This window comes from Podarcis bocagei, assembly GCF_964188305.1.
Source record: "Podarcis bocagei genome assembly, chromosome: 8".
Lineage (NCBI taxonomy): Eukaryota > Metazoa > Chordata > Lepidosauria > Squamata > Lacertidae > Podarcis > Podarcis bocagei.
The window spans coordinates 33,350,863-33,364,895 of NC_138133.1; the positions used below are offsets into that span (position 1 = coordinate 33,350,863).

The 14,033-nt window shown below is 44.0% G+C and overlaps 2 protein-coding genes and 1 long non-coding RNA gene across 8 annotated transcripts in view; 2 read left to right on the plus strand and 1 right to left on the minus strand.

Annotated features, from left to right (window-relative positions):
* The window catches only part of DCDC2 (doublecortin domain containing 2), a 48,667-nt gene extending 42,156 nt beyond the window's left edge, over positions 1 to 6,511 (minus strand). For 2 of the 6 annotated variants that reach the window (XM_081206480.1, XM_081206475.1), the window contains exon 1: positions 1,832 to 2,218. The gene's annotated coding sequence lies outside the window, so the exon portion shown is untranslated. The other 4 variants (XM_081206478.1, XM_081206476.1, XM_081206477.1 and 1 more) reach the window with 4 other exon arrangements.
* Positions 1 to 14,033, plus strand: part of LOC308593963 — a 223,796-nt gene that overhangs the window by 88,250 nt on the left and 121,513 nt on the right. The gene's annotated exons all lie outside the window — the stretch shown is intronic.
* Positions 1 to 14,033, plus strand: part of NRSN1 (neurensin 1) — a 92,190-nt gene that overhangs the window by 66,791 nt on the left and 11,366 nt on the right. The gene's annotated exons all lie outside the window — the stretch shown is intronic.

Here is a 14,033-nt window from a genome sequence, read left to right on the forward strand (position 1 = left end):
ACAGTGACTGAGCAGAATAAAGAAAACACACACACACACACACCACTTTTCCCAACTTTGTAGTCCCAACATCCAGCTTCGTAGTCACTGGAACAAGGCAACATGTTGTTGTTTTTCTCCAGGAGTCTTCACTCCCCTCGCTTTTCTCCATTCTTCTATGCCATCTTCTTCCTCCTCAAAATCAGCCATGAGGTGGACCACAAGTGTCCAAAACACAGCAACAGGTGGCATGCAAAAATGGAGAGGAGGAGGATATTGTCATCAGGTATTGGGGGGGGGGGATAAAAGCTTTCAGCTGTCAGTATTTTATTGGGCCCAGAGATAGCGGGCAGGAACTTGGAATAGCATGACTTTTCCTGGCTGAATTCCGATAACATCCTAACAGAAATATGTTCAGTAGAGCAAGAGATGGGGTGGCAGGGGGAGAGAGAACACAGAGCTGTGAGACACAAAAGAACTTTATTGCTGAATTGATCTTTTTGTAGTTGCCTGATTTCAGATCTCCCTTCTACCACAGATGCAGCAGAACAGAATGACAGAGCAGCAAGATGTTAGAGTGGACTGTACCATTTCAGACAGCAGGTAAAGCAACCCATGTTGAAAATCCTTGCAAGCAGAAAATAAGCACATCAGGGAAGAAAGGTTTTTGCTTAACTAGTTTTCTACTTGCAGGGTGGCATTTTCCTCTTCCTTTCTTTCTTTCTTTCTTTCTTTCTCTCTCTCTTTTACATAGTGAAGCATTAAAAATTGACATTCCTCCACATGCAGTCTGAAGAGAAAACAGTTCATTCTTCACTCCCCTCAGGATGCTGTCTTTCACTGCCACACCCTACTGCAGCCCCACCAGTATCACATTTAATTGATCCACATGCTTACCCCCTAATTTACCAGACACACTCTTACTGCAACCTTGATAGGATATATCCCAGCGATTAATTTCAACAACAAGAGGTCTCAGGGCTCAACCTTGTCAAGAAGCCACATTAGAGGCATTGGGGCGGTCTGACTGTGGTTACTCTGTGATGAAATGAAAGCACTCTGCATAGCCTGAGGAGCATGTTGATCATATGACCACTTCATATGATCCTGGAACTTGGATGCTGGCAGGTGAGTTCTGGTTTAAATTCACTTTAAACCATGGGATCAAAGGGCAAGAGAGCCCATCCTCTGAATATTTCCTGATGTCTGTCTCGGCTGCTTTTAGAAGGCATGGTTTGGCACAAGGCAGGGAGAGAGATCAGTGTATTAAACCCCTTTGAGGGCCCTTCGTATCAAACACCCCCATTTTCAGCTTCTGCTGAGGAAATAGCAAGCCTTCAAGATGCCTGGACCAGCACAGCACTCTTGCCAGGGTGGAAGTGGACAAGAAATGCCTGGGCTGCTTTTGCAAATGGCTTCGGGCAGATCCAAACCCCCCCTCCCCTCCCCTCCCCGACTTTTCCTTTTTTTTCTTGGCATTTCCCTTCAGGAAACCCGGGTGCCCACTTCCAGCTTTTCTCCACAGAGCAAGAGAAAGTGTCCCCTGCCGCGCGACACTAAAATCGCTAAAAAACAAAACAAACCTGTGGCTGCTCTTTGGCGTGCACGAGCGTCAGGCTTAACCCACGAAGGGAAAAGAGGCCGATTTAAACAAAAACACTTTAAAAACAAACAAAACAAAGTAATTCACACGACCGTGTCGGGCGGGGGAGCCGCTGTTAGTATCACGTGTGAACACGCAAATCAGGGGGAAGCGGGGGGAAGGGGACAAACGACGCAGCACAAACTAGGGAGCATTTTTGGCTTTGGTCCCCTGTAGAGAAGAACAGAGCAGGAGAAAGGGGAAGAGCACCTGTGCACACAGCAAAGTCCAAATTCTTCTTTTCACTCTGGATATAGGGCAGCCCGTCTCTTTCTTTCTCTCTCTCTCTCTCTCTCCAACCACCAGCGGTCCTGCTGCCAGCACCCTGAGCTTTACCAAAGAACTGTAGGCTGGCGGTGGCGGCGGCTGTGGCTACCGCAGAATACCTGCCTCATTCTCTCTCCGGGCTGGGTCTCCCAAAGGTAAGAGAGAGGAGCAGGGAGGCTATTCTGGCGGTTTGCTGCTGCTGCTGCTGCGGGAACTTCGGCTCCCAGGGGGGGAGGAGGAGGAGGAGGAGTTGGAGGAGAATGCTATTATTATTATTATTTCCCCAACCCTGCAGTTTCCGTAGCAACGCACATAGCTGCACTCAATGCAAGGAAAGGAAACTGCAGAGACTCCGCAGCCTTGAAGCTTTCAGGAGCGCCCGCAAGGGAGAAGGGCGCCTCAGGGACACCCCCCCCCCACGTGGGTGGTAGGGAGAGAAACTATAATTCTTCCCCTTTTCAGTGCCGGATTTAAGTATAAGCTAAACAGGCTATAGCTTAGGGCCCCACTCTCTTGAGCCCCCCCCAAAAAAAAATTTCACTATTAATATACTTCTTAATTGTATTTCAGTTCAACAATTACTTTGATAAAATACATATTTTGTTATGTGCAAATAGCTTTATATACCTATTAGATCCATAATCATCATCATCATCATCATCATCATCATAAATAAATAAATAATTTATTTATTATTTGTACCCCACCCATCTGGGTTTCTCCAGCCACTCTAGGTGGCTTCCAACAAAGATTAAAAATACATTAAAATGTCACACATTAAAAACTTCCCTGAACAGGGCTGCCTTCAGATGTCTTCTGAATGTCAGGTAGTTGTTTATCTCTTTGACATCTGACGGGAGGGCGTTCCACAGGGCGGGCGCCACTACCGAGAAGGCCCTCTGCCTGGTTCCCTGTAGCTTTGCTTCTCGCTATATACCATATAGGATATATTCAACACACACAAAAAACAGTGACAATTTGTTGTTGACAAAGGACAGCTGGACATATAAAGGGCCCCGTTACCTTCAGTAGCTTAGGGCCTCATCAAACCTAAATCCAGCCCTGCCCCTTTTCCTTTTACTACGCAAACCGTGGCAGGTGGGAAATGGCTTGAGCGGGACAGAGAGGGGCAAGAGGGCAGCCTGCCTGCCATCGGTGCAGAAATGGCAAGAGAGGGCACATGATGGATTGGCAGGCAAAGTTCCTCTTGGGTACCTGGTGGGCCTGCAGGGGAGATTCCTGAGGGCGCAAGATGGCAGTTGGAGGATCCCTCGCTGCTCTTGGGGTTCCAGAGGCGGCTTGGGTTCCTAACTGTTCACAACTGCCATCCGTGGAAGAACGGGCCTGTGGATTATGACTACTCTTACTCTTGTTACTAAACAGATAGAAACCTCTGAAGATTTCTAAGCACTGGCATGGCGCAGGTATTGAAAAATGTCCGTAGTGCCACCCGACAGCAGGTGTTCCATTAAGCGTTCATGTCTTGATGAGTCTTCATCACCACCCCACATAAAGGTGCCATGTACCATTTGCTGCAGACTGAACACCAAAGAAGATGGCGAGATCATTGCTTTTTCACTGATCAGTTTGATGGATGATAGCCAATGCACAGGGCCAAGCTAGCATTGCATGGGAGATACACACAATAGTTTTTTGATGGGTGTATTGTTAATTTCTATTTTGTTCAGCGGCCCACTCCTGATTACAGCTTTCCACAATTCCTCTTGAAAGAAAGAGAGAGAGAGAGAGAGAGAGAGAGAGAACAGAGACAGTTACATGTGTCTCCTGAGTATCTTTGGTTTAGTAAAAAAATGAACAGGCCACAAGGATAATAGTCTATCATATTCACACTTACGCAGGAATTCCATTCAGGGCTTATTTCCTAGAAGACATGTGTAGGATTGAACTGTAATTCTCATACAAACCTTGGAACAAGATGAATGACCTGCTAATGCTACTAAAAGAAGCAAGCATATTAAGGGGTCTCCCTCACTTCTCGCCTCTCCTTCCCTCTCCTCCTTTTTTCAGTTTATCACTTCTTTAGTTATATGATACTTCTAATCAGTGCTTTTTTTTTCTAAAATAATGTTTAGGGGTACTCTCATTTTGACTCACGAAAATCAGCAGGAAAGGAAAGGAAGCCGCCATTGGAGGTGGTAACAACTATCACCGTGCTTGATTCCAGCTCCTACTTCACACATTAAACGCTCACTTCCATCTGAGACTCAGGAAACACTGTGACGGGAAATGAGGCTGCCATCGTGGGTAGCAACGGAACTAACAGTTCACCGTGCTGTTCAACAGAACTGACGATTCACTCTGCTAGAAAATAAAATATTTTTTAAAAAAGTTTCTTCTCCTGCTAGATTAACAAAATGTTTAGGGGTATGCGTACCCCCCTGCTTCTCCCCAGAAAAAAGCACTGCTTCTTCTAATCATCAATTTGTCCTTCAGGGATCTACAGCAATGATGGCCGGCCTTATTGTCAAGTATGCCACATATCAAATCCAAAAGACCATGGCTGTGCACATGCCATACATTTACAGCATGTGACTTCCCCCAAAAAATCATGGGAACTACAATTTGATAAGGGTGCTGGGAATTATAGTTCTGTGAGGACAGCTCCCAGGATTCTTTGAGTGAAGCAGCGTGCTCTAAATGTACACAGCCAAAAGTACTTCAGTGAGCACTATATACATATGTATGCACACTACATATGTATGCCCAGAATATCATCTGAAGGCACATGAGGCCCCCAGCTCACTGAAGCTAAGCAGCTCTAGTTCTGATCAGTGCCTGGATGAGTAACCTCCTAGGAATCCTGTGTAAGCCGCTTCAGGTACCATGACAGAAGAAAGGCCGTGATATAAACTTGAGAAAAGAAATATTATGTACTTCACCAGGTAGCAAGCAGGAGCAAGGGAGGAATGAGTGCAAGGCATAATGCTTTGCTCCTGTGCCATGGTTTGCTTGTCCCTGTACAATTTGTGCCATCAATACCCCAGGTCTGGAATCTTCTAGAGTCTGGAGCAATCAATAATCCAGATGTGAGTTTCACATCATTTGTAAAATTTGATTATTGTGAAAAAGTGCAAGCTTTTTATCCTATTCAGATTGTAATCTCCTGGTGGTTCTGCCGTCTTAAAAAACTCAGGGGATGTATGTATGCACAAGAGAGGGCATTCTCTGTGGCAGCTCTTAAGTTGTGGAACTCTCTCGCCACAGAGGTGCATTCAGAGACTTCATTATATGGTTTTCAACAAATGCTGAAGATACACCTCTTTACCCTGGCCTTTTGACACCTGAGATGTATATTTTCAGGGCCACCCTACTTTTTGTGGTTGCATTTAGTAGTAGTAGTAATGGATTTTAAATTGTTGTAACCCACCCTTATTTGCCAAGGAGGGCAAATAAGAATAAGAATAATATTAAACCATCATTCATTCATCAATGAAAGCCACAATACCACTCTATTCTGCCTTGATCAAACCACACTTGAAGAACAATGGTGCCTCTGGTTACGAACTTAACTCCTTCCGGAGGTCCATTCTTAACCTGAAATCGTTCTTAACCTGAGGTACCACTTTAGCTAATAGGGCCTCCCGCTGCTGCTGCGCTGCCGCTGCACGATTTCTGTTCTCATCCTGAGGTAAAGTTCTTAACTCGAGGTACTACTTCCAGGTTGGCGGAGTCTGTAACCCCAAGTGTTTGTATCCCAAGGTGTTTGTAACCCGAGGTATCACTGTACTGTATCCACTTCTGGGTGCCATGGCTTAAGAAGGATGTTGACAGGCTAGAACATGTGCAGACGAGGGCAACCAAGATGATCAAGGCTCTGGAAACCAAGCCTTGTGAGGAACGGTTGAGGGAAGTGTGTATGCTAAGCCTGGAGAAAATGAGACTGAGAGGGGACATGATAGTCAGTGCTTTCTTTAGCTGCCCAAATGATTTTTGGTGTATCTCAAAATGCTGTGTACATCAAGTCTTAAATATTAGGCTCCTAATATGGCCAGATTACATTTGCTTCAGTTTAGAGTCCCAAATATCCCTACTACCCTTACCTTAATTAAATTTACTTGAAAATTAAATCTCATTTACTTATATTGTACAAGTGAAGCCCTGGACAGGAGCCTTAGAAAAACTTTATAATTGGGGAAGATTTTACAAGAGAAAGCTCAACACCACTCTCTTTATTTGCACTTGGCAACTTTACTAGTCCTCCTTTTACAGAAGATTAGGTCCGACATTTTTTTTTAACCAGACTTTTACAAGACAGCGGCCATAAGGGCAAACCACAAGAAACCAATGAAAGGAGACCACAAATTGGATTAGATCAGGCTCCCACCCCCTCTTTTTTTTTTTTTTTTTTTGCAGGGGTGTCTTAACTGAGCCTTGTGTTATTCACAGTATAAACTATACTTGTCTATTCCAAACTTGCCCCAGCACCGGGCCGGGCCAACCATTAGGCAGGCTGAAGCAACCAGTTCAGGCTGCGTATGCTACAAGACAGGCAACGGTAGCTCCCACCTGTTCCTTCTGAGCCTGCCAGCTATTTTCCTCTATTGCCAAAGAGCCACTTCATATCCTCAAAACTGGGTTGTTATGTTTGGTGAAGTGGAAGATGCTATCCTGTTGCTAGTGCTAGAAGTGAGCTTGTGTGTGTGGAATGGGGAGTGGAAGCCATCTTGTCCTTTACTTCAGGCAGCAAAAGGGCTTGCTAAGCCCCACTGAACTCAGTTGGTCTTGCTTCAGAGAGAGAGAGATCTTTCTATCTGTCTGATTCCACTATGAAACACTCGGATTAATTCTTGTTTTTCATTGAGAACTGATTAGTTCTCTTTACGTGAACTGTACCATGCATCTAACGGGAGTTTTATTTCATAGAATCGTAGAGTCATAAGAGATTCCTAGTCCAACCCACTACAACGCAGGAATCTTTTTGCACAACTTGGGGCTTGAACCCAGAACTGTGAGATTAAGAGTTTCATGCTCTACCGACTGAGCTATCTCAAACTGACAGTTTGTTTAACAAAATTTATATACCTGTTTGATTGTGGACAAAAAAAACTTTCAATGGTTTACAATAATATAAAAAAAAGTTACAATTCTTGATGAAAAAACAGTTTAAAGGGTTTTAAAATATTCAGGATTATTAAAATCAACAGAGGCTTTAAAAAGATTAAAACACAGCACCACCTGTGTGTCTCGATTGGCTTGCCTAAAGAAAAATATTTTAAGTGTGTGCCCAAAAAAGTACAGGTTTGCCGTTTTCACTGCAATATATGGAACTACATCTCACGCAAAAAGATGCATGCATGTTATCAGAGTACATTCAGTTCCTTGATTCACCCAGGCAGGTAATCTTGCGAGCCTCTGTCACCAAGAAAGGTCTCCTGCAACCCCCAAAAAAGAACCCAATATTCAGAAGGCTACAAATCCATATAACACTTGACAGGAGAGGTAGCAGGTATACAAAATTGACTAAAGGAAGATGAAAATGTTTTTCCATCAAAGCAGAGAGGTTTGGCTGTGTGAAGCTGGCTCACAAACAAGAAGAGGGTGGTATGATAGTGAGAAGACATTATAGCTTCCAGAATCTCTCACTGGCAGTGCTATAACCTGTGTACAAACAAGAGCTTCTCCCAGCTGAGTGTGAGAGAGTTTGTGGAATGTTATCTGCGGAGGGTCAGTAGTAGCCCCAATGAGATCTGATGGTTAAATTTTTACTCAGAGAAGGTCAGGTATGGTTACTTTAGGTGGTTTGTCAGTGAATGGGGCTTCATAAAATGGAATTCCATTCAGAAATAGCAAAAATGTGTTTCTTCATCTCTTGGCAGTCTTTTTGTACAAGTATAATTTGTACTTCACAAGTCCATACACATCATACATTTAGTCATTTTGATGCATGGCGCTGACACACTGTGTAAGGAATAAGGGTGAAATTCCCATGAAAGCTCTAGAATGCACCCAATAGCTTTAATTCAAAGTATGAACATAGTAAATAAACTTTAACCAGAAATATCTTTGTTTAAAGATCTGCACTATAAAACACTGCTCATAATCAACTTAAGACTTTTGCCTCCTTTCTCACACTCGTTTGTAGAAGGGGTAACACTGACCTGGCAGAACATTATTAGCATGTATCAAAATTAAAATCATTTCATTTATTGACTTGCAATGCTCAGTGCCGTTTTGCCAAGCCAAGCAACTATGTTGCTTACCTACCTTTAAAAACAACAACCCGTATTTCAACATACAGGATGATAAAAGCAGACAGGAATTTTCTCCTTTCTTTTTATCTCAGTTTTCAGGAAGGGGGAAAAAATCCCCCCCTGCTGTGAGCCACAAAGAAGGTGGTTAACCATTACAAAAAAAAAGTAATTTAGAGGAGAGCAGTGTTTGATGTTCTACTGTTACTGGTTAACAGTTGGGTTTTTCAATTTTGCCTTAATTAATAAATGTGAAAGGGCAGTACTACCACTTTAGCATACACTCCTTTTTATATATTGCAGTCTTCAAATGCCAGTGTTTCTTAATTTTAAATGATTTATTACCGTTAAAGACAGGCAGCCCAGTCACAGCTGCTTGTGTTGCCATACCTAACGACACATTCTAACCCAGACAGGTGGACAGAGATGTCTTTGTCTACTCCTTTGTCCTTTCAGACCACATTGCGCAGCAGGGGCCATACCCCAACTCCATTCATGCTTTGCTGCTTCCCCATCTGAAGAAGTATATTGGGTATCGGAGCTCTCCCACGTAAAGACAAGGGAAGACTATGAGTTGCTTCGAGCCAAAGGCTGCTACTGTGCTTGACCTTGGATTGGCCTTTACAATGGCACAAGGACCCTAAATGTCCAGGGCTGGAACCTAGGAGGAGCCCAGTCCATGAGCAGCTACTTCAACATAGCAGTTTATGGGATCGGGACAGTCCTCCAAGTTCCAGCAGTTCATATGGGCCTTAGACTGTTGCCCTTGTTGGTGTTTTGGTAGCCAGTCAGCACCTCACTCATATCTGTACAGAAAAATAAACAGTTCAGTTACTGTTTCTTCCCTTCTGTATGGTCAGGTGCTATCTGAGCTACCAGATACACTTAGAAATAATGTGTGGAGGTTGTTGGCTACCAGCCATGATGGGCACATTCTACTTCCACTCTCCAAGGCAGTACACGTCTGAGTGCCAGTTGCCAGAAACTGCAGGAGGAGAGAATGCTGTTGGGCTCAGGTCTTGCTTGCAGGTTTCTCATAGGCATCTAGCTGGCCTCTATGAGAACAGGATCCTAGACTAGGTGGGGCACAGTCCTGAAAGGCTCAAACACCAGCCCAGTTTACCAAATGTTCTGTGGTAATAGTCAAGAGGTAAAGGACCCCTGGATGGTTAAGTCCAGTCAAAGGTGTCTATGGGGTTGTGGCACTCATTTCGCTTCCAGGGCGAGGGAGCCGGCATTTGTCCACAGACAGCTTTCCGGGTCATGTGGCCAGCATGACTAAACCACAGAAACCAGAGCACACGGAAATGCCATTTACCTTGCCGCCACAGCGGTACCTATTTATCTACTTTTATCAACTTTTTTGGTTTCTATGGAAGCCGCCCAGAGTGGCTGGGGAAACCCAGCTAGATGGGCGGGGTACAAATAAATTATTATTATTATTATTATTATTATTATTATTATTATTATTATTATTATTACTACTTGCACTGGTGTGCTTTTGAACTGCTAATGAGGCATCAGGCATAAGCCTACATTTTATTAATGTTTGATCAGGACTTGTATATTAAAGAGGGCTTAGATTTTCAAAAGTAGATTTTCAAATGTTTCATGCCAGGCAAGAAGGCTAGCTGCTTAAGAAAACAGTGTTTTCTTCCTCTTAGACAAGGGGCCCCTTTTGATTGATAGCAGAAAGCAATTCTCAAAGTCGTAAAAGCTGAAATTACAGACTGAGTAATGACACTGACCCTACATGTTACAGAAGATAACAAAGGCAGAGATAAATATAATTAGGAATGGGCAAATAGTAAAATGATACCATGGGCCTCTCTTAAACCTTGAGCTGTATTTTCTAAGGCCAGAGGCAAATGGGGAGAAGCATCTAGCTGACAGAGAAAGAGAGGTTTTTTTGGGAAGTCTTTTTAAAACTGTTTCTTTCTTAAACTGAGAGAGTTTCAATAAATGTTGGGAAGAGCTAATGGAAACAAAGCAGCTGGCTGAAGCAGCTTGCTGAAGGGGGGGGAATGTAAACTGAAGAGCCTTTTTTAAAAACTGTTTTTTTTACTGAGTTCCTTCCTTTCTACTTTGAGAAGCTTTATTCTTTTAAAAGGTTACCTATGATAATGTATGAAATATATTAGCTTAAATATATTGGCTTAAATGTAATTATGCAAAGGATTTAACAAATGCTAGAAGAGTTGTATTTATCCTGGAATTAAGTCAGCCAGCAGTTTAGCCCCCCTGCCAGACAGGAAGACGCCATCAAATGCTGTCCTGATATATTAGCTGTCAGACATTTGTTTAGAAACCTTCAAATGAAGGATATCTTTCAATGTTGATGTGAAACTCAAGATCCTTGACATATGTTTAAGATAAAAATTTAAGATTAACCATTTGTTTTAGAAGGCAATAGGGCAGGGAGGGCAAGAGGTGAGCTGGTAATTAAGATTCCTTGTTGAGACACATGTAAGATATATTACTACTTATTTGTCATTTATAGATGTAACAATATATAGCTGTTTGTGTTCCATATAAGGACAGGAGGATGTGGGTGTATCTTTTAGGATTGGATATAGCAATCAGCCAATAGGAAATCCAACTAGGCTGATTGGACAGAGGCAGCCACAGGAGGAGCAAAGGGGGCTGGATTAAGGGAATATAAGGGCTGGCCATAATGGCAGGAGCCAGGCCAGAGCTTGGTAACCATATACCACTGTGCCTCTCATTTATTTGTCTGACAAATAAATAATTATTTTAATTTCTCTATTGCTGCGTTGAATATTTCATTCCAGCTAAGCGTTAACCACAAGCAGGGTGCTACATTTTATGGTGCCCCTGTGACTCGGATAAGTGGTCTGCTGGAACGCAGCCCCTTCGCTCTACTGAGCAGGGTACAAGAGAGAGGATCTCTAAACTGCTTACCCAAGCGCGCACTGGTAAATTTTTCCAGGGGGAACGCAGAAGTCTCGTCTGTCTGATACCCTGCTCACTGGCGGCGACGGACCGGGGGGGAAACGGAACCAACCAGGGGTAAGTGCACAAAGGGATTTTTGGCCCTCCAATTAATTGGGAGGAAGAGAAGTCTTGATCAAACTTCTGCGTCTCAGTAAGTGGGAACTGAGTACGCTAGGTGGTTGGATACATCAGATGGTGATCTGGTGGGGGAAAAGGGAAGAATGGGAGGTAGTGTGTGGTGAAGTATCTAACGCATTGTATGTGTGAGAAAGTACAGAGCAATCTGTAGCTGACCTGAGTGTGGAGTGGGTAGTACTTCGGTTCCCAGTGAGGCGACTCCATCTGGGCAAGGAAACCCACGAAGCGTGTGTGTGAGTGACTGAGTGGATACTTCACAGGGCCATACAATGGGAGTTGGGGGTTCAAAAGGGGAAAATACACCTCTTGAATGTATGTTAAATAATTTTAAGAAAGCCTTCTCAGGGGCGTATGGAGTCAAAATGACGCCAGAGCGCCTGAGAACGTTATGTGAATTAGAGTGGCCGAAGCAAAATACTGAATGGCCATCTCAAGGAACCTTTGATATAAATTTAGTAAGCAAACTTTGGTCTAACATCGCCAAAGAAATTGGAGGGTGCCCAGAACAATTTTCATATATAGATTCCTGGCTGAGCACATTAAATAAAAATCCTCCATGGATAAGGGAATGCAAAGTCCAACGATGCAAATTATTGGCTGTAAAAGCCGAAGCTAGGAAAGGAATCTTGCCAAATAAACTCAAACCCATTTTTGAGGGACCAGAGGAAGAGCTGCTTCCACCTCCACCTTATGCTCCACATCGAAGGGAGCCTAATCCAAACACTCCACCAGTTGTAACCCCAAGGCAAGAAAGTGGAATGAATAATGGGGCTGGAGTCACAGAACTTGATTCCTTGATAGATTATGATAAATATCTTCAGGAGGCATTGGAGGCCTATAATAAAGCCCAAGCAGAAGTGGTTATTCCATCTGTGAGTCCCAGTAGAACTCCATCTACAGTCTCTTTTAGTGAAACAACTGATTGCCTACCCCAAACCCCTGTACATCCAAGTCCTAGAGAATTATTACAGAAGTTACAGGGAGACCTTAATCGGTCAGCAAGCAATACAGCCAGGCGTATAAAGCTGCTAAAAGAACGCCTTGGGACAAATACCATCCCCTATGATTTGAGGCCCCTAGAGCAAGGCGAAGAGAAAGATCACGTAGTAGCCCCTCTCAGAAGAGTATTTGATGCACTTGAGGAGCCTGTGCTGGTTAACGGGCAACTCGGACCACGGCCACCTCGAACTTCGACCCTGCAATATATTCCATTCACGACTACAGATCTGATGAATTGGAAAACACACACCCCATCTTTTGCAGAAAAACCTCAGGCTATGATGGACTTGGTGACTTCAATAATAAATACTCATAGTCCTACTTGGACAGATTGCCGCCAGCTCCTGAATACTCTGTTCACCACTGAGGAAAGGAGAGACATAATTGAAAAGGCACAGATATATTTGCGTGAGCAGGCCAGAGTGGGAAATATTTATAATATTGACCGTCATCTCCAAGACAACTTTCCCTTGGAAGATCCTAATTGGGATCCAAACAATGTAATTCACCTGGCCAGACTTACCACCTACCGCCAGACGCTTGTGCAAGGTATCCGCAGGGCATGCCAGAAGCCCACTAATATGTCTAAAGTCTCAGAAGTAGAACAGAAACCAAATGAGAGTCCAGGAGACTTTTTAGAGAGGCTGCAAGAAGCCTATCGTATATGGACTCCTTTTGACCCTGAAGCCCCTGAAAACAGCAGAATGATTACTGCTACATTTGTGGCCCAGTGCGCTTCTGACATTCGTAAGAAAATTCAGAAATCCGAAGGATGGGAAGGGATGCTGATGAGCCAAATTATGGCCATTGCACGCCGAGTTTATCGGAATAGGGATGAGGCTGAGAAACAAGAGAAGAAGAAGTGGCAGAAGGAAAAGATGGTAATGCTAGCCACAGCAGTGAAGCAAGACTACCGCCCCTTAAATGGAGGAAGAGGGCGGGGAAGGAATCCACCACTGGGAAGGAATCAATGTGCAAATTGCAAGAAGGAGGGTCATTGGAAGCGGGAGTGTCCTGAACCCCTGAGGTTGGAAGAAGTACGCCCAGGCCCAGGCCCAGGCCCAGGCTCCGGCCCAAGAAACCAGGGACGGGGACGGGGAATGATCCGAGATGGAAGATATCAGAGACCTGGACAAGGACGGAGTAGGGACAATGTCATTGGACTGGCAGAGGAGGATTTTACCCAAGACTAGGAAAGACCGGACTCCATAAAGTTAGGCTTCCAGGAGCCCACGGTCACGATTCAATTAGGAAGCCATTTAATAGACTTTATGATTGATACTGGGGCTGAATACTCAGTACTCCCAGAACTATTGCAGAAAAAGGCATCCAAAAGTGTAGTCATTAAAAGTGCCACTGGTCAGTCAGCTAAGAGGTCTTTCCTCCAACCTTTGGAATGCCAGATTGGGGGACATCGTTTAACCCATCAGTTTTTGTATATACCTGAGTGTCCAATACCTCTCTTAGGTAGAGATATGCTGTCCAAATTGCAGGCCCAAATCACCTTCACTCCTCGAGGTCCAGAAATGAAATTGCCATCAAAGGCAGCAGGAATAATTTCCCTCTCAGTACCTAAGGAACAATCATGGCGCCTAATGTCAGCCCTGCAAGTCCAACCCACATTGGATACAGAGTTAAACAAGCTCCTCCGAACTCTACAGGTGCCACCAGGAGTATGGGCCGAAAATAGCCCACCAGGAATGGCCAAGAATATAGCTCCAATTGTAGTAACCTTAAAACCTATGGCTACCCCTGTATCTGTAAAGCAATATCCTTTACCCCGGCGAGCAGCAGAGGGCATCCAGAAACATTTGGACCGCCTATTAAAATATGGTCTGCTTAAG